The sequence below is a fragment of the Cherax quadricarinatus genome, chromosome 55 (genome assembly GCF_038502225.1).
Source record: "Cherax quadricarinatus isolate ZL_2023a chromosome 55, ASM3850222v1, whole genome shotgun sequence".
Taxonomy (NCBI): domain Eukaryota; kingdom Metazoa; phylum Arthropoda; class Malacostraca; order Decapoda; family Parastacidae; genus Cherax; species Cherax quadricarinatus.
Window position 1 is genome coordinate 28,689,575 of NC_091346.1, and position 22,027 is coordinate 28,711,601.

A 22,027-nucleotide genomic window follows, 5' to 3' on the forward strand; every position below is an offset into this window, starting at 1 on the left:
GAGTTAGACCTGATAGCTTGTGCTAACAGGTCGGTTGCCGTGTTCCTCCCTTAACTCAATGTGACCTGACCTGACTAGGTTGGGTGCATTGGCTTAAGCCGGTAGGGACTTGGACCTGCCTCGCATGGGCCAGTAGGCCTTCTGCAGTGTTCCTTCGTTCTTATGTTCTTATGTTCTTATTTCCATGGGGAAGTGGAACAGAATTCTTCCTCTGTAAGGCATGCGTGTCGTAAGAAGCGACTAAAATGCCGGGAGCAAGGGACTAGTAACCCCTTCTCCTGTATACATTACCGAAGTTAAAAAGAGAAACCTTTGTTTTTGTTTTTGGGCCACGCTGTTTGGGTTGGATATGGCCAGTTTGTTGAAAGAAGAAGATATACATACATACACTCTTTACAGATATACGTCACTCAGTGTATATACACCGATAAATTTGCACCTCCGAGTATATATATCATGTGTTTCGCTCATTAATCACATGTAGACGCTTCAAAGCCCAAACACAAGGTATCGAAGCCGTAGGTTCGAATCCCAGTGAAGCCGTAGTTATATACAGGGAGTCTCATCTCTGTGAAACAAGCGGTCACAGTGTTGAGGTTCCTCACACCTAGAGTTCTCAGTGTATATACACTGAGGAATGTGTTTCTGAATTCCCCTACACTGAGAAATTACATTAATACCAAATTTCGGTATTCCTGTAATCCTGATTGATGGTACACGGGTGGTATGAAGCCTTACCGACCCTCGTGGAGTCGTAGGTTCGAAGCTAACAAACCGGACTAGAGTTTAGTCGTAGCTGTTCTACCCGAGTGGCTAGTTATTGTGCATCCTGGGATGCTCGCCCAGCCAGTGGTAGCGCACACTAAACAGGAATACGGAGGTCACAGTGTTTATCGAGCTGATCTGAGCGTAGTTACGCCAACTGCGACTATGGAAGTCGTAAGTTGAGTGTTGAAGTACCCTGGGTGGGAGTGTAGCAGACAGCCAGTAGTCGAGAATGTCTGAGAGTTGACGAGTGAATGTTATCAACACAATGGTGAAGTGCAGTGGAAAAAATAAACATTATACACTAAATCAACATTACACTGGTTAAAACATTACCAACTTTTCAGAAACTTCAGGTTGTCACCACAATAAATCTGCGCGTTTTTAAACCTTCATATCCTCTCGTTTTTTTTTTTTTGTTTACGTTAGGATTCGTTAAAGTAACGTTATATATGAATGTGTATGTGGTTACTCACTAAAAGGCTCTCTTACGTCTGGCAATTATATAGTACCTTTGAAAGTTCGTTAAACAAGACTACGTTGTTAGCACTGTGACGACGTAGTTATGGGCAGCGTCAGCGCTGTATAGCCCTTGTGGCTTAGCGCTTCTTTTTGATTAAAATAATAAAATATGGGCAGCGTCGCTCAGGACACATTTGATTGAAAAAGGTATGTATGGTATTTGGGAGCTACTTTAATTCCAGTTTTTAGGGATTAAAAGTATTCTTGACTGGTGGTGAAAAGGTGATGTGTGTTATTTAATGGCCCTCGTGTAGGCGCTGTAAACCCCACCGAGCAAACACACTGCTACGCGCTTGTTACTGACAAGACCTTATTTTTCTGCTGCACAGTCAGTTTTCTCAGGTAAATTAACTGAGCTAGATGGTAGTGTGTAGCTAATAATTATTTCAGGGATGTGGGTGCTCTGACCCCAGTGAGGGACTCTTGATTTAAGGCATTGGAGCAACGGGCACTTCTAAGATCAGTCTGGTTGCTTCCCACTACCCAGGCCTTGCAAGACCCATACGGGGTCCAGTTTCCGCTCTATATCCTTGTAATAAATTGATGTAAATAAAAAGTATAAAATGTTTCTTGGGTTGTGTGTGATATATTCAATATGTTTACAGATGTGTGCTTGCTAAGATGACTCGACCTGCAAAGATGTTCTTCTCTATCTAAGAAAGTGGACACCCAAAACAAGGAAATGTAAGTAAGAATCTGCTTTCTTTGTTTTTACTTGCGAGGTAATTAGCGTGCTGGTTAGCGTGCTGGACGTTGGAATGTATTAAATATCTAAAACAAGATTTCACAATTTTCTCTGAAGCAGCCCCCTCAAGGAAGGTTCCTTGATGTTGGTGATGGGCTCTTGATTTAGGGAATTGGATCTGTGCTCCAGTTCCCCGAATTAAGCCTGAATGCCTTCCACATATCCTCCCCCAGGCGCTGTATAATCCTCCGGGTTTAGCGCTTCCCCTTGATTATAATAATAATAATCTGAAGCAGCAGAGTTGTTTTAGTGATGGTTCCCGCGGGACTCAGTGGCTGGAGTGCATTGCGCTAATAATATTAATAACCAATATAATAATAAATAATTTAATAAATAATTTAATATTTAAACATCTATAACAATGGACGTCTCATCTGAGTTCGTTAATCTGTCTAAAAGTGAAAGATGCTGGCATGAGGCTTGCGCCGCCACATTGGATTGGGTTGTAATAGTGGAATAAGGGTGTAAAATAGATTGATGCTAGTGAAGGGCTCTTGATCCGAGGAATTCCAGCAGCCTTGCATTTCCTCGAAGCAAATCTGACTATCTGTTTCTGAGGCGCTATTACTCGTGCGAATTTAGGAAGGAAGGACCAGGTTCTGCAGTTGTCCTGAGAAACTGCTAGTCTCCTTAGCATTTTCTTTTTTTTTTGGGGGGGGGGCTTAAGATGAGTGGGATGTTGGTCATTTTAGGTTCACTGTGAACACTCCTGTGAACCAAGATTGTCGTACCAGCCAGGACTGCTTCCTCTCCACGTGTATATTTCTCCAAAGATGGATTACCTTATACCTGGAGGGTGTGTTTCGGAGGTCAGCGCCTTGAACGTGACGGCCTGGTTTGAGCGGCTGACAACTTACGTCCTCCCTCTTTCATTCCTCTTTAGACCTGTGTAGGGAGAATTCACCCCATTCTGTCACTCTCCTTATTCTCCCACCACAATTTAGTGCTGAGGCAGTTTACAGGATTAAGAGGTAGGTGGGTGTTCTGGACAACATTAATTCACTGCTCGTAATGTTCGATCAAGCGAGCCTTCCTCTTATATCCTGGGGTGGAGAAATCCGGATGTGAAGCCCTGTGTTCCCTTCGTAATACAGTGCATGGGGCATGTAAATTCCTCCGTTTTCTAATACCACGTTCATTTTTCCACTATAATCTACCTTGTCCATAAGTACTGTCGCATTGCTTTGTCTGTTTCGTAAGGTAAAGTCTAGGATCTTTATTTAATTCATGGTATAACTTAACAAATCTTTGCGTACAGTTGTGTTGTAGAGGTACGTGCCTCTTTAAGTACCAGAAGTGTGATCACTAGAGGATCAAGTGTAAGGCAACCCATCATGCGTTACATGTGACGACATATTTACACTGACCACTCCTTTATTTAAGTAATGGAGGGTCATTACTGTGTGGGCCTCTACGAAGGTAATGACAGGATGTGTGAGGTACATCAGAGGGATCGTGCACTGCTGCATCATCAGGTATATAGAAAAGATGCATCTTGCAGAGGTCAGTACAAGGGTGTGCGCGCCTCATCATGCTAGCTGATCATATGTGGTTTTTCCTTCTAGTCATAGTACCCTAGCTATTGTGGGGCCAACCTCGTATGTGGGGGAACACACAGCTCCCTCCCTTGGGGTATTATCGGTGGCCCCACTACGTGTACAGTTGACCCCCTGCCCTGCCTCTCCTCTGTAGGCATCTCCGGGCGACCCAGAAGCTGGGAATAATAAGGGAAGGGGGGCCCCCTGGGAGTGTATCTGCCAGCGTAGCCCCTGTGGAGACGTGACTTTTTTAGTGCCCACCGTCCATTGTGGAAGGCAGGCTGCTCTGTTCTGCTGTAGTCCTTGCTGAATCCCTTCAGTGTTATCTTGAACAATGGGTCCCTGACTCTTCCTAATGTTCATAAACATTTTCTCGGGCACAGACCTCCGTTCCCTCCCCCATCCCTGGTCTGTGTAACAGAACTTCAGATGATCTCTCTCATAGATTTGCCTGTAATGCTCACCTTTATCCGCCCCATCCTCAACACCGGCTAAATGCTCCGTAAACATCACACCTACTACCATCCTCGACACTGAATCACCTTAATATTGTGGTAGTCTGTGTAAAGGTTAGGGGCCTCTTCTCTGAGAGGGAAAACACTCTTCCCAAATGGTCCTTACCTGAATAAAAAGCCAGCTTTTTCTTGCATAAATAGTGGGGATATTTCCCCCTTCATCTAAATTTGCAGATATTTGTGTCTGATAGCATGAAGTGAATTCAGGATATGGGTTCTGGATTGTGAATAGTTCCTTTCATAATTTTACTTCCTTTGTTATTATGGTTTGTGTTATGAAAGTGAATTGATTACTTGACAGTAGTTGTTAATGGTAGTATAAATTTGATGTTAAAAATGGAATGCTTAAAACTCTAAATCAAACAATTCGTGCTTTGTGAGAGAAAAATCCTTCCCTGCAGCAGTTACATCTGCCAATATCGTGGTTGAACAAGGGCTGTGAAAAACAGCCAGATTGTGTTATATAGCTTATCGCCGCCTTTCCATTTTTTCACTGGTTAATAAGCTGTTACACAAGAGAGTTTGACCATCAAAGGGAAGGTTTTCAGAGTCTTTCGGCTGATGTCTTGGGTTCATTTTGTTTGTGTGTGGGCGGGGGGGGGGGTGATTTAACTCTGATTCTCCTCCCAGATTGGTATGATTATGAACGGATATGGATAAACTCATAAAGATATCTGGGAAGTGCTCCTCCAGTCGATGGCCCTACTTTCTCCATCATAACCATGTGGTACATAACCTTTAAATCGACGGTGGCCAACACCTTTGCTGAGGGTTTCTGTCTCTAGTATCGGAAGCTACAATCCTTAGCTCCAGGCCCTGAAGCTTTGAGACGATGTTTTCATCCACTGAGGAGACTGAGGGCGACTATTTCAGTTTCTCAATTTCTGACAAACTGGTCTCTCAAGGTTTCTTTCGTCATATTGACGGGAATTTTTCCCTGGAATAGGTTGTTCCGCAGAGCTGCATTTTGAGCATCGCATGCTTTATTGTAGCTATAAATGGTGTGGTCAGCGTCATCTCTGCCGGAGTCTAGGCTTCCCTGTAATGTGGACGATCTTGCAGGACACTGCTTGGCGTCTGTCAGCGGCCTCCGGTGGCAGTGGACAACATCTTGGAGTGGACCGCTTCTAATGGTTACTGTTTTTCCACTCGGAAGATAATGGTTGTTCATTTAACCCAGTCTTTGATTAGAAAGCCTGTTCCTAGTGCTCCTCCATGATGTGGTCCTTCCCTATTAGCCGTAAGTGGCATTTTTTGGGGGATGAATTTTGTCTGGGTACCTGAAATAGACCTGTATAAAAGGTCAGAATGGATAATCTGTGGGTGCTAGATATTTTTAAAGTGCTCTCAACGTACCTAGGGGCAGTCTGGCAGACTATGCTCCATCTATCTGCCTGTGGTGTTGTGCTGCTCCAGGCTGGACTGTATGCCAGTCTACTGCTCGGCCAAATCTCCAATTGCAATATAATGTTAGAATATAACAGTATGTAAAAAGATATATACTATATAGATTATAGCATTTTATGAAGTTTTTTCCTCCACTTGGTATTTTATCAATTCTTAAAGAATAAGAACATATGTATGTCGTTCCATATAGGTAAAATGCGATTTTGTCTTAAATAGCAATGCTCTTCTTGCCAAATAAGGCAAGCGAAATTTGTGTATGCAGTAATATAGCAAAAATCATTCTGAACCTAACGAAAAAAATATATTTCATTGTATACTTTTAAATTGTTGTAAACTTATCTAAAATATATTGGATTAAGCTAAATTAAATTGCGCTTGTTATAATAAGGTTAGGTAAGTTTTTTAAGGTTCTTTTAGTACAAAATTGTTAACTTGTATATTTTTTTCATTTATATTAATGTAAATCTTTAAATGTATAAGAGAAAATTTTAGAAAGGACTTAATTTTAAATGAGTTTTTGCTAATTGACCAGTTTTACCAATTCGGCACGACACACACACACACACACACACACACACACACACACACACACACACACACACACACACACACACACACATATATATATATATATTATATAATCAGTTCGCCACGCAGAAACGAGCGGGTACAGACAGAGAAAGATCGCAGTCAGCAGGATTCGAAGCCTCGTCAGGAAGGCTGGCAGAGTTCAAGTGACTGTGAGGTCAGAACATGTAGAAGGAGAATGAAATACCTTGAACCCCTGTTTGAGGCTCACTAATGTGCCCGGGCTGGGGAAGAAACATAGCTTGTAAACCAGGCTGCCCAGCTTTTGAGGCATCTGTGGCCGAGTGGTCTAGAGCGTCACTTGGGGAACCTTACCAGCCTCCCTAACTTGGTTTCCATCCTTCTGACTGCGATCTTTCTCTGTGTATACCCGATCCGCCCGTTTCTTCGTGGTGCATTTTAAGGTATCCCTGCCAAGATACTTGATGAAGGTGGGAAATACTCCTGAAGTGAATAGATTATAAGACTTGAGTGGTAAAGCAGGCGATGGTATACCTGGAGGGTGTTCCGGGGGTCAGCGCCCCCGTGGCCTGGTCCATGATCATGACCAGGTGTTTCAATGTTTTGTTGTGTATGTTAAGTGTGTAATAGAAGTGAAGGAGCCTAAGGATGGGCGGTAACTGCGGTTAATTCCTTTCTGTAAAAAGCCAGAGAAGACTTTTAAGAATGTTGACATCAGTGACAGCTGGTTGGTTTGTACAGCATTGTGACGTCACCTAGGATAGCTAGTTGGCTCAGAGTATTGTGAAGTCACTAGAGGAGGGTACTAGCTCCTGGTCTCCTGCCCTGAGGTGGTATTTGCGAGAGATTGTGGACAGTAATACAGATTCCATCAGGGCGGCCCTTCCCAACCCTCACAAAAATAATGATAATGGCCGGAATAAATTCCTTGCCTCATAAATTTGGCCATTATCCCCCATTATCATGTCTCATTTACTGGGTCATTACCCTGATCCTCTCTCTCCCCCACCCTCACCCCACCGTCTCCTTCACCCTCTCTCCCCCACAGTACCCTCACACCTACCTTAACTCCACCCTCTAACCCCTACCCTCTCACCCATACCTAAACCCCACCCTCTCCCTTCCCGCCTTCACTCCCCTCCCCTCCATCACTCCTCTCCCTGCCTTCACTCCCCTCCCTGCCTTCACTCCCCTCCCTGCCTTCACTCCCCTCCCTGCCTTCACTCCCCTCCCTGCCTTCACTCCCCTCCCTGCCTTCACTCCCCTCTCCTCAGTCACTCCCCTCCCCTCAATCACTCCCCTCCCCACTACTCCCCTCCCCTCAATCACTCCCCTCCCCTCAGTCACTTCCCACCATCACTCCCCTCCCGTCCATCACTCCCCTCCCCACCTCCCCTCCATCTCCCCACCTCCCCTCCATCTCCCCACCTCCCCTCCATCTCCCCACCTCCACTCCCCTCCCCCCCTCCCCTCCCCACCCTCACTCCACTCCCCTCCATCACTCCCCTCCCCACCTTCACTCCCCTCCCCACCTCCACTCCCCTCCCCACCTTCACTCCTAACCTCCCCTCCCCACCTTCTCCCCTCCACTCCCTTCCCCACCATCACTCCCTTCACTCCCACCATCACTCCCCTCCCGTCCATCACTCCCCTCCCCACCATCACTCCCCTCCATCACTCTCCTCCCCACCTTCACTCCCCTCCCCACCTTCTCTCTCCTCCATCACTCCCCTCCCCACATTCACTCCCCTCCCCACATTCACTCCCCTCCCCACATTCACTCCCCTCCATCACTCCCCTCCCCACATTCACTCCCCTCCCCACCTTCACTCCCCTCCATCACTCCCCTCCACCCCTTCCCTCCATCACTCCCCTCCATCACTCCCCTCCATCGCTCCCCTCCACCCCTCCCCTCCACCCCTCCCATCCATCACTCCCCTCCACCCTTCCCCTCCACTCCCCTCCATCACTCCCCTCCATCACTCCCCTCCACCACTCCCCTCTACCACTCCCCTCCATCACTCCCCTCCACCCCTCCCCTCCATCACTCCCCTCCATCACTCCCCTCCACCCCTCCCCTCCACTCCCCTCCACCATTCCCCTCCACTCTCCTCCACTCACCTCCCCTCCAACCCTCCCCTCTACCACTCCCCTCCATCACTCCCCTCCATCACTTCCCTCCATCGCTCCCCTCCATCGCTCCCCTCCATCGCTCCCCTCCATCGCTCCCCTCCATCGCTCCCCTCCTCCACTCCCCTCCATCACTCCCCTCCATCGCTCCCCTCCATCACTCCCCTCCATCACTCCCCTCCATCACTCCCCTCCATCACTCCCCTCCATCACTCCCCTCCACCACTCCCCTCCACCACTCCCCTCCATCACTCCCCTCCATCAAGTTTATTCCTCTACGGTTGACCTTTCTTTAATGTGATATTAAGTGATATAAAGCTTTTTTCCCCTCCTTCACGTGAAAGCTTCAGTTGTACTCTCCTAGTTGTTTGCAGGGGGTCCAGTCACCGCCTCTGGCCAATATTTTACCTTGTGGCGACCCGGCTTTACAGATTCTTGGCCTCCGAGACCCGCTCGTACCTTCTCTCGAAGCTGTGAATGGTGTTCATCTCCATCTAGTCACATGTGCAACACTTGGGTGTCTTCATTGTGGAAACGTGTCGCCACTTATTGGCTTCATCAGTCTGATACAGTGTAGTAGTTTGAGGTAATCAGTCCCTCAGTCTGGAGATGTCTTCAGTCTAATCTTGATACAAGTACAACATATGTTTCTGTTGTTTAAAAGATCATTTCTGCCGTGTTGACATGACGTGGTAGCCTGCCGTGTTGACATGACGTGGTAGCCTGCCGTGTTGACATGACGTGGTAGCCTGCCGTGTTGACATGACGTGGTAGCCTGCCGTGTTGACATGACGTGGTAGCCTGCCGTGTTGACATGACGTGGTAGCCTGCCGTGTTGACATGACGTGGTAGCCTCCCGTGTTGACATGACGTGGTAGCCTGCCGTGTTGACATGACGTGGTAGCCTGCCGTGTTGACATGACGTGGTAGCCTGCCGTGTTGACATGACGTGGTAGCCTGCCGTGTTGACATGACGTGGTAGCCTGCCGTGTTGACATGACGTGGTAGCCTGCCGTGTTGACATGACGTGGTAGCCTGCCGTGTTGACATGACGTGGTAGCCTGCCGTGTTGACATGACGTGGTAGCCTGCCGTGTTGACATGACGTGGTAGCCTGCCGTGTTGACATGACGTGGTAGCCTGTCGTGTTGATATGACGTGGTAGCCTGCCGTGTTGATATGACGTGGTAGCCTGCCGTGTTGATATGACGTGGTAGCCTGCCGTGTTGACATGACGTGGTAGCCTGCCGTGTTGACATGACGTGGTAGCCTGCCGTGTTGACATGACGTGGTAGCCTGCCGTGTTGACATGACGTGGTAGCCTGCCGTGTTGATATGACGTGGTAGCCTGCCGTGTTGACATGACGTGGTAGCCTGTCGTGTTGACATGACGTGGTAGCCTGTCGTGTTGACATGAGGTGTAGCCCACCCAGCTCATGTCTCCAGACATAGTCTAGCTCCACAAGTCGCCCACCCACGCCCACACTCCATCCTTAACCTCCGCCCATATCTATGAACCCCCGTCCATACAGTCTGCCATAGTGGTATAAACCTTGGTAATAAATACTGACAAGTTGGTTTAGAAAGACACGTAAGCAAACACTAACATATTTATTAGAAAACGTTTCGGTCCTGGGACCTCGCACGTGACCTGAGGAATGACATTCCTCAGGTCACGTGCGTCACATCTCACTCTCCGCCTATATATATGTCTTTCTACCTCTGTATGTTAGAAGTGATCAAGGTCCCAGGACCGAAACGTTTTCTAATATGTTATAGTGTTTGCTTACGTGTCTTTCTAAACCAGTCTGCCATAGTCCCCCATAAAACCTACTTCAGCTTACTATCCACCAATGTCAACCATCACAGCTTACTATCCACCCATGTCAACCGTCACAGCTTACTATCCATGTCAACTATCACAGCTTATTACCCACCCATGTCAACCATCACAGCTTACTATCCACCCATGTCAACCATCACAGCTTACTATCCACCCATGTCAACCGTCACAGCTTACTATCCACCCATGTCAACCATCACAGCTTACTATCCACCCATGTCAACCGTCACAGCTTACTATCCACCCATGTCAACCGTCACAGCTTACTATCCACCCATGTCAACCGTCACAGCTAACTATCCACCCATGTCAACCGTCACAGCTTACTATCCACCCATGTCAACCGTCACAGCTTACTATCCACCCATGTCAACCGTCACAGCTTACTATCCACCCATGTCAATCGTCACAGCTTACTATCCACCCATGTCAACCGTCACAGCTTACTATCCACCCATGTCAACCGTCACAGCTTACTATCCACCCATGTCAACCGTCACATCTTACTATCCACCCATGTCAACCGTTACAGCTTACTATCCACCCATGTCAACCGTCACAGCTTACTATCCACCCATGTCAACCGTCACAGCTTACTATCCATCCATGTCAACCATCACATCTTACTATCCATGTCAACCATCACAGCTTACTATCCACCCATGTCAACCATCACAGCTTACTATCCACCCATGTCAACCATCACAGCTTACTATCCACCCATGTCAACCGTAACAGCTTACTATCCACCCATGTCAACCATCACAGCTTACTATCCACCCATGTCAACCGTCACAGCTTACTATCCACCCATGTCAACCGTCACAGCTTACTATCCACCCATGTCAACCGTCACAGCTTACTATCCACCCATGTCAACCGTCACAGCTTACTATCCACCCATGTCAACCGTCACAGCTTACTATCCACCCATGTCAACCGTCACAGCTTACTATCCACCCATGTCAACCGTCACAGCTTACTATCCACCCATGTCAACCGTCACAGCTTACTATCCACCCATGTCAACCGTCACAGCTTACTATCCACCCATGTCAACCGTCACAGCTTACTATCCACCCATGTCAACCGTCACAGCTTACTATCCACCCATGTCAACCGTCACAGCTTACTATCCACCCATGTCAACCGTCACAGCTTACTATCCACCCATGTCAACCGTCACAGCCTACTATCCACCCATGTCAACCGTCACAGCTTACTATCCACCCATGTCAACCGTCACAGCTTACTATCCACCCATGTCAACCGTCACAGCTTACTATCCACCCATGTCAACCGTCACAGCCTACTATCCACCCATGTCAACCGTCACAGCTTACTATCCACCCATGTCAACCGTCACAGCCTACTATCCACCCATGTCAACCGTCACAGCTTACTATCCACCCATGTCAACCGTCACAGCTTACTATCCACCCATGTCAACCGTCACAGCCTACTATCCACCCATGTCAACCGTCACAGCTTACTATCCACCCATGTCAACCGTCACAGCTTACTATCCACCCATGTCAACCGTCACAGCTTACTATCCACCCATGTCAACCGTCACAGCTTACTATCCACCCATGTCAACCGTCACAGCTTACTATCCACCCATGTCAACCGTCACAGCTTACTATCCACCCATGTCAACCGTCACAGCTTACTATCCACCCATGTCAACCGTCACAGCTTACTATCCACCCATGTCAACCGTCACAGCTTACTATCCACCCATGTCAACCGTCACAGCTTACTATCCACCCATGTCAACCGTCACAGCCTACTATCCACCCATGTCAACCGTCACAGCTTACTATCCACCCATGTCAACCGTCACAGCTTACTATCCACCCATGTCAACCGTCACAGCTTACTATCCACCCATGTCAACCGTCACAGCTTACTATCCACCCATGTCAACCGTCACAGCTTACTATCCACCCATGTCAACCGTCACAGCTTACTATCCACCCATGTCAACCGTCACAGCTTACTATCCACCCATGTCAACCGTCACAGCTTACTATCCACCCATGTCAACCGTCACAGCTTACTATCCACCCATGTCAACCGTCACAGCTTACTATCCACCCATGTCAACCGTCACAGCTTACTATCCACCCATGTCAACCGTCACAGCTTACTATCCACCCATGTCAACCGTCACAGCTTACTATCCACCCATGTCAACCGTCACAGCTTACTATCCACCCATGTCAACCGTCACAGCTTACTATCCACCCATGTCAACCGTCACAGCTTACTATCCACCCATGTCAACCGTCACAGCTTACTATCCACAGTCACATAGGAAGAACAATGTCAGTAAAGTATCAGAATAATTAAACACATGTCCAACACCTGAGTATCTTGAAAGAGAAATAAGGCACAATACCGTGACTTGGACCTTTTACAAAGTCAATGTGATTTTGTAAATGGTCCAAGACGGACCGAAACGTCGTCGTAAGCTCTTCTCTCTTATGTGCGGGTTTTTTGTGTAATGTGTATGAGTATCTTTAATAAGAAACGTTTCGCCACGAGTGGCTCCTTCAGTTCTTTTCCACAATTTGTTGAACTGCATTTTCCTCGATATTAAGAAAGTTATCCCGACCGAGGTCAGTACTGCACAAGAGGACGAGACAGGAAGGAGTGACAGTCCCAGTCTGGGGACTGTCTTTGACAGATTCTGGGACTGTGGGAACAAACGGTAGGGTCGCAGTTGGTGCTGCTGATATAACCAAGTCACAGGTTTTGCTGGTTGTGACATCCTATTGTAAGCTCCGTGGCTGAGTGGTTATATCATTGGACCTAGTATGTACCAGGACCATGGTTAGTCACAGTGAATGATAACAGGAGCCACAGTGAATGATAACAGGAGCCACAGTGAATGATAACAGGAGCCATATATAAAGCCTGACAAGTCGGTGCTGTATTATTAACTCGACATGTCTTAGTAAAGTTCAATATTTCTCGTTCATTTTCACTCATAAAATTTCAAAAAGTTGATAATTTTGGAAGGAGATCCTGGCGAGATGCAGCCGTATGTATGATAAGGTTGTATCATACATATGCTTGTATGTATGATACAGCCGTATGTATGATACAGCCGTATGTATGATACGGCCGTATGTATGATACGGCCGTATGTATGATACAGCCGTATGTATGATACAGCCGTATGTATGATACATCCGTATGTATGATACAGCCGTATGTATGATACAGCCGTATGTATGTGGCAGTGCGTATGTTACCACAGGGAGAGAGAGAGTTCATGCTTAGGAAGAGATACGTAAATTATCCTCGAGGTAGAGAACGGATGGTGTGTTTAGATCATACTAGCATCTCCATTACTTGTATGATAATCATACCAGTACGTTTATTACCTGCATAATAGATCATACTAGTACCTTCACCTGCATGATAGATCATACCAGTACCTCCATTTCTTGCATGATATCACTGACTGCAAATTAATTAGCGCATATTATTCTGTGAATACAAACACCTTTCTCCGGATGCTGTGTCGTGTGTTTGTGTGTCGTGTGTTTGTGTGTCGTGTGTTTGTGTGTCGTGTGTTTGTGTGTCGTGTGTTTGTGTGTCGTGTGTTTGTGTGTCGTGTGTTTGTGTGTCGTGTGTTTGTGTGTCGTGTGTTTGTGTGTCGTGTGTTTGTGTCGTGTGTTTGTGTGTCGTGTGTTTGTGTGTCGTGTGTGTGTTTGTGTGTCGTGTCGTGTGTTTGTGTGTCGTGTCGTGTGTGTGTGTCGTGTATGTGTGTGTGTGGGAAGGGTTCGAGTCTCAGCTCCTGGCCCCGCCGCTTCGCTCGTCGCTACAAGGTTCCACACCTGCCTTTAGCGTACCACTTCTTAAAGCTGTAAGGATCCAGCCTCAACCACTTCACTCTCCAGGTCATCCCACTTCTGATTACTCCAAGACTGAAGAAATACTTCCTAACATCCCCATGACAGAGTTGACCCAGAGGCTGCCACAGTGAAAAACTCCGATCCTCAAGGCACAGTACTCACCACCATCCTTTTCCTCATCCTCATATCTGATAGAGACGTAAATCACATCACCACATCATCATTTACAAACAGGATTTTCATGAGTGTCATCTAGTGACACTGTAAATCTCCAAGCGGATGTAAATAAAATGTTCCAGTGGGCCGCAGGAAACAATGTGATGTTCAGTAAGGACAAATTTAAGTTGCTCAGTTACCTTAGGAAATAAAGTTAGAAGTGAGTATAAAATATTTTCTAACCACACAGTAGAGCGAAAAACTAATGTGAAGGACTTGTGATGATGATAGGATCTCACCTTCAAGGATCAGAACATGTCATTATCACAGCTGCGAGGAAAATGATAGATATTTAGAACCCTTAAAATAAGGAATGCCAAGCCATTGATGATCCTCTTTAATACTTCTGTTCACTGAGGTGCTCACTACACTATAATGCTCTCGCACTTAACTCACACGCTTGTTCCCTCACTCTGGCTTTCACTTTCCTCTCTCCCTCGCTTTTCTCTCTCCCTCGCTTTTCTCTCTCCCTCGCTTTTCTCTCTCCCTCGCTTTCCTCTCTCCCTCGCTTTTCTCTCTCCCTCGCTTTTCTCTCTCCCTCGCTTTTCTCTCTCCCTCGCTTTTCTCTCTCCCTCACTTTCCTCTCTCCCTCGCTTTTCTCTCTCCCTCGCTTTCCTCTCTCCCTCGCTTTCCTCTCTCCCTCGCTTTTCTCTCTCCCTCGCTTTTCTCTCTCCCTCGCTTTTCTCTCTCCCTCGCTTTTCTCTCTCCCTCGCTTTTCTCTCTCCCTCGCTTTTCTCTCTCCCTCGCTTTTCTCTCTCCCTCGCTTTTCTCTCTCCCTCGCTTTTCTCTCTCCCTCGCTTTTCTCTCTCCCTCGCTTTTCTCTCTCCCTCGCTTTTCTCTCTCCCTCGCTTTTCTCTCTCCCTCGCTTTCCTCTCTCCCTCGCTTTTCTCTCTCCCTCGCTTTTCTCTCTCCCTCGCTTTTCTCTCTCCCTCGCTTTTCTCTCTCCCTCGCTTTTCTCTCTCCCTCGCTTTCCTCTCTCCCTCACTTTCCTCTCTCCCTCGCTTTCCTCTCTCCCTCGCTTTCCTCTCTCCCTCGCTTTCCTCTCTCCCTCGCTTTCCTCTCTCCCTCACTTTTCTCTCTCCCTCGCTTTTCTCTCTCCCTCGCTTTCCTCTCTCCCTCGCTTTTCTCTCTCCCTCGCTTTTCTCTCTCCCTCGCTTTTCTCTCTCCCTCGCTTTTCTCTCTCCCTCGCTTTTCTCTCTCCCTCGCTTTTCTCTCTCCCTCGCTTTTCTCTCTCCCTCGCTTTCCTCTCTCCCTCGCTTTCCTCTCTCCCTCGCTTTCCTCTCTCCCTCGCTTTCCTCTCTCCCTCGCTTTCCTCTCTCCCTCGCTTTCCTCTCTCCCTCGCTTTTCTCTCTCCCTCGCTTTTCTCTCTCCCTCGCTTTCCTCTCTCCCTCGCTTTCCTCTCTCCCTCGCTTTCCTCTCTCCCTCACTTTCCTCTCTCCCTCGCTTTCCTCTCTCCCTCGCTTTCCTCTCTCCCTCGCTTTCCTCTCTCCCTCGCTTTCCTCTCTCCCTCGCTTTCCTCTCTCCCTCACTTTCCTCTCTCCCTCGCTTTCCTCTCTCCCTCACTTTCCCATCACTGTCATATTCTTTACAAAAGGACCACACACGCACATTCTTACACATCCTCTCCCATCCTCATCCTCCGCTCTCGGCTGCTTCTTCTCCCATCCTCATCCTCCCCTCCCATCCTCATCATCCTGCTGTGCCATCCTCCTGGTCGTGGTGTTCCTACACTGCGTCTTGCACCATCTGCCGCTGCTGGAATTAATGAAGATGGATTACCTGGGATCCTCTTCCCCACCCTGGCCTCCAGGGCTCTCTCTCTCTCTCTCTCTCTCTCTCTCTCGTAATGTGTCTTCTATTTCTCTCATTCTCTTATTTTTCTCTTTTCTTTCTCTTTTAAATTATTTTCTTTTACTTTTTTTTACTTTCTATTTTTTTTACTTTTTCTTTCTCATTTTACTTTCTCCTTTTACTTTCTCTTTTTTCTTTTACTTTCTTTTACTTTCTCTTTTTTCTTTTACTCATTTTTACTTTATTTTACTTTTTCTCATTCTTTCTCTATTTTAGTATTTTACTTTCTCTTTTGCTCTCTCGTGGACGACATATTTATTTCTAAATCTGGACACTTATGTGTCGTCAAAAATATCATCATTACTGACCGTTTAGACTTTGATACCTAACATCACTGGCGGCCACAGTGATACCTAACATCACTGGCGGCCACAGTGATACCTAACATCACTGGCGGCCACAATGATACCTAACATCACTGGCGGCCACAGTGATACCTAACATCACTGGCGGCCACAGTGATACCTAACATCACTGGCTGCCACAATGATACCTAACATCACTGGCGGCCACAATGATACCTAACATCACTGGCGGCCACAATGATACCTAACATCACTGGCGGCCACAATGATACCTAACATCACTGGCGGCCACAATGATACCTAACATCACTGGCGGCCACAATGATACCTAACATCACTGGCGGCCACAGTGATACCTAACATCACTGGCGGCCACAATGATACCTAATATCACTGGCGGCCACAATGATACCTAACATCACTGGCGGCCACAGTGATACCTAACATCACTGGCGGCCACAATGATACCTAACATCACTGGCGGCCACAATGATACCTAACATCACTGGCGGCCACAATGATACCTAACATCACTGGCGGCCACAATGATACCTAACATCACTGGCGGCCACAGTGATACCTAACATCACTGGCGGCCACAATGATACCTAACATCACTGGCGGCCACAATGATACCTAACATCACTGGCGGCCACAGTGATACCTAACATCACTGGCGGCCACAATGATACCTAATATCACTGGCGGCCACAATGATACCTAACATCACTGGCGGCCACAGTGATACCTAACATCACTGGCGGCCACAATGATACCTAATATCACTGGCGGCCACAATGATACCTAACATCACTGGCGGCCACAATGATACCTAACATCACTGGCGGCCACAATGATACCTAACATCACTGGCTGCCACAATGACACCTAACATCACTGGCGGCCACAATGACACCTAACATCACTGGCTGCCACAATGATACCTAACATCACTGGCGGCCACAATGATACCTAACATCACTGGCGGCCACAATGATACCTAACATCACTGGCGGCCACAATGATACCTAACATCACTGGCGGCCACAATGATACCTAACATCACTGGCGGCCACAATGATACCTAACATCACTGGCGGCCACAATGATACCTAACATCACTGGCGGCCACAATGATACCTAACATCACTGGCGGCCACAATGATACCTAACATCACTGGCGGCCACAATGATACCTAACATCACTGGCGGCCACAATGATACCTAACATCACTGGCGGCCACAATGATACCTAACATCACTGGCGGCCACAGTGATACCTAACATCACTGGCGGCCACAGTGATACCTAACATCACTGGCGGCCACAGTGATACCTAACATCACTGGCGGCCACAGTGATACCTAACATCACTGGCGGCCACAGTGATACCTAACATCACTGGCGGCCACAGTGATACCTAACATCACTGGCGGCCACAGTGATACCTAACATCACTGGCGGCCACAGTGATACCTAACATCACTGGCGGCCACAGTGATACCTAACATCACTGGCGGCCACAGTGATACCTAACACCACTGGCGGCCACAGTGATACCTAACATCACTGGCGGCCACAGTGATACCTAACATCACTGGCGGCCACAGTGATACCTAACACCACTGGCGGCCACAGTGATACCTAACATCACTGGCGGCCACAGTGATACCTAACATCACTGGCGGCCACAGTGATACCTAACATCACTGGCGGCCACAGTGATACCTAACATCACTGGCGGCCACAGTGATACCTAACATCACTGGCGGCCACAGTGATACCTAACATCACTGGCGGCCACAGTGACACCTAACATCACTGGCGGCCACAATGACACCTAACATCACTGGCGGCCACAATGACACCTAACATCACTGGCGGCCACAATGACACCTAACATCACTGGCGGCCACAATGACACCTAACATCACTGGCGGCCACAATGACACCTAACATCACTGGCGGCCACAATGACACCTAACATCACTGGCGGCCACAATGACACCTAACATCACTGGCGGCCACAATGACACCTAACATCACTGGCGGCCACAATGACACCTAACATCACTGGCGGCCACAATGATACCTAACATCACTGGCGGCCACAATGACACCTAACATCACTGGCGGCCACAATGACACCTAACATCACTGGCGGCCACAATGACACCTAACATCACTGGCGGCCACAATGACACCTAACATCACTGGCGGCCACAATGACACCTAACATCACTGGCGGCCACAATGACACCTAACATAACTGGCGGCCACAATGACACCTAACATCACTGGCTGCCACAATGACACCTAACATCACTGGCTGCCACAATGACACCTAACATCACTGGCGGCCACAATGACACCTAACATCACTGGCGGCCACAATGACACCTAACATCACTGGCGGCCACAATGACACCTAACATCACTGGCGGCCACAATGACACCTAACATCACTGGCGGCCACAATGACACCTAACATCACTGGCGGCCACAATGACACCTAACATCACTGGCGGCCACAATGACACCTAACATCACTGGCGGCCACAATGACACCTAACATCACTGGCGGCCACAATGACACCTAACATCACTGGCGGCCACAATGACACCTAACATCACTGGCGGCCACAATGACACCTAACATCACTGGCGGCCACAATGATACCTAACATCACTGGCGGCCACAATGATACCTAACATCACTGGCGGCCACAATGATACCTAACATCACTGGCGGCCACAATGATACCTAACATCACTGGCGGCCACAATGATACCTAACATCACTGGCGGCCACAATGACACCTAACATCACTGGCGGCCACAATGACACCTAACATCACTGGCGGCCACAATGACACCTAACATCACTGGCGGCCACAATGATACCTAACATCACTGGCGGCCACAATGATACCTAACATCACTGGCGGCCACAATGATACCTAACATCACTGGCGGCCACAATGACACCTAACACCACTGGCGGCCACAATGACACCTAACATCACTGGCGGCCACAATGACACCTAACATCACTGGCTGCCACAATGATACCTAACATCACTGGCGGCCACAATGACACCTAACATCACTGGCGGCCACAATGACACCTAACATCACTGGCGGCCACAATGACACCTAACATCACTGGCGGCCACAATGACACCTAACATCACTGGCGGCCACAATGACACCTAACATCACTGGCGGCCACAATGACACCTAACATCACTGGCGGCCACAATGACACCTAACATCACTGGCGGCCACAATGACACCTAACATCACTGGCGGCCACAATGACACCTAACATCACTGGCGGCCACAATGACACCTAACATCACTGGCGGCCACAATGACACCTAACATCACTGGCGGCCACAATGACACCTAACATCACTGGCGGCCACAATGACACCTAACATCACTGGCGGCCACAATGACACCTAACATCACTGGCGGCCACAATGACACCTAACATCACTGGCGGCCACAATGATACCTAACATCACTGGCGGCCACAGTGATACCTAACATCACTGGCGGCCACAGTGATACCTAACATCACTGGCGGCCACAGTGACACCTAACATCACTGGCGGCCACAGTGACACCTAACATCACTGGCGGCCACAGTGACACCTAACATCACTGGCGGCCACAGTGATACCTAACATCACTGGCGGCCACAATGATACCTAACACCACTGGCGGCCACAATGATACCTAACACCACTGGCGGCCACATTGATACCTAACATCACTGGCGGCCACAATGACACCTAACATCACTGGCGGCCACAATGACACCTAACATCACTGGCGGCCACAATGACACCTAACATCACTGGCGGCCACAATGACACCTAACATCACTGGCGGCCACAATGATACCTAACATCACTGGCGGCCACAATGACACCTAACATCACTGGCGGCCACAATGACACCTAACATCACTGGCGGCCACAATGATACCTAACATCACTGGCGGCCACAATGACACCTAACATCACTGGCGGCCACAATGACACCTAACATCACTGGCGGCCACAATGACACCTAACATCACTGGCGGCCACAATGACACCTAACATCACTGGCGGCCACAATGACACCTAACATCACTGGCGGCCACAATGACACCTAACATCACTGGCGGCCACAATGACACCTAACATCACTGGCGGCCACAATGACACCTAACATCACTGGCGGCCACAATGACACCTAACATCACTGGCGGCCACAATGACACCTAACATCACTGGCGGCCACAATGACACCTAACATCACTGGCGGCCACAATGACACCTAACATCACTGGCGGCCACAATGACACCTAACATCACTGGCGGCCACAATGACACCTAACATCACTGGCGGCCACAATGACACCTAACATCACTGGCGGCCACAATGACACCTAACATCACTGGCGGCCACAATGACACCTAACATCACTGGCGGCCACAATGACACCTAACATCACTGGCGGCCACAATGATACCTAACATCACTGGCGGCCACAATGATACCTAACATCACTGGCGGCCACAATGATACCTAACATCACTGGCGGCCACAATGATACCTAACATCACTGGCTGCCACAATGACACCTAACATCACTGGCGGCCACAATGATACCTAACATCACTGGCGGCCACAATGATACCTAATATCACTGGCGGCCACAATGACACCTAACATCACTGGCGGCCACAATGACACCTAACATCACTGGCGGCCACAATGACACCTAACATCACTGGCGGCCACAATGACACCTAACATCACTGGCGGCCACAATGACACCTAACATCACTGGCGGCCACAATGATACCTAACATCACTGGCGGCCACAATGATACCTAACATCACTGGCGGCCACAATGATACCTAACATCACTGGCGGCCACAATGATACCTAACATCACTGGCGGCCACAATGATACCTAACATCACTGGCGGCCACAATGATACCTAACATCACTGGCGGCCACAATGATACCTAACATCACTGGCGGCCACAATGACACCTAACATCACTGGCGGCCACAATGACACCTAACATCACTGGCGGCCACAATGACACCTAACATCACTGGCGGCCACAATGACACCTAACATCACTGGCGGCCACAATGACACCTAATATCACTGGCGGCCACAATGATACCTAACATCACTGGCGGCCACAATGATACCTAACATCACTGGCGGCCACAATGATACCTAACATCACTGGCGGCCACAATGATACCTAACATCACTGGCGGCCACAATGATACCTAACATCACTGGCGGCCACAATGATACCTAACATCACTGGCGGCCACAATGATACCTAACATCACTGGCGGCCACAATGATACCTAACATCACTGGCGGCCACAATGATACCTAACATCACTGGCGGCCACAATGATACCTAACATCACTGGCGGCCACAATGATACCTAACATCACTGGCGGCCACAATGATACCTAACATCACTGGCGGCCACAATGATACCTAACATCACTGGCGGCCACAATGATACCTAACATCACTGGCGGCCACAATGATACCTAACATCACTGGCGGCCACAATGATACCTCACAGTCGCCTTTCTTCAAGACAACGTCAGTTCTTTTCCTCGATTTTACAAAGACGTGAGTGACATGAGGGGGAGTCTTCAGGTGTGGTGACTCGTCAGGTGTGGTGACTCGTCAGGTGTGGTGACTCGTCAGGTGTGGTGACTCGTCAGG

General features: G+C 48.4%; 1 long non-coding RNA gene across 1 annotated transcript in view; it reads left to right on the plus strand.

Annotated features, from left to right (window-relative positions):
- Window positions 1–806: 806 nt before the first annotated feature.
- The window catches only part of LOC138854323 (uncharacterized), a 30,809-nt gene continuing 9,588 nt past the window's right edge, over window positions 807–22,027 (plus strand). The window contains exons 1-2 of the long non-coding RNA XR_011393526.1: window positions 807–939; window positions 1,893–1,971. This is a non-coding gene — a long non-coding RNA (uncharacterized lncRNA). The remainder of the gene's footprint in view (window positions 940–1,892; window positions 1,972–22,027) is intronic.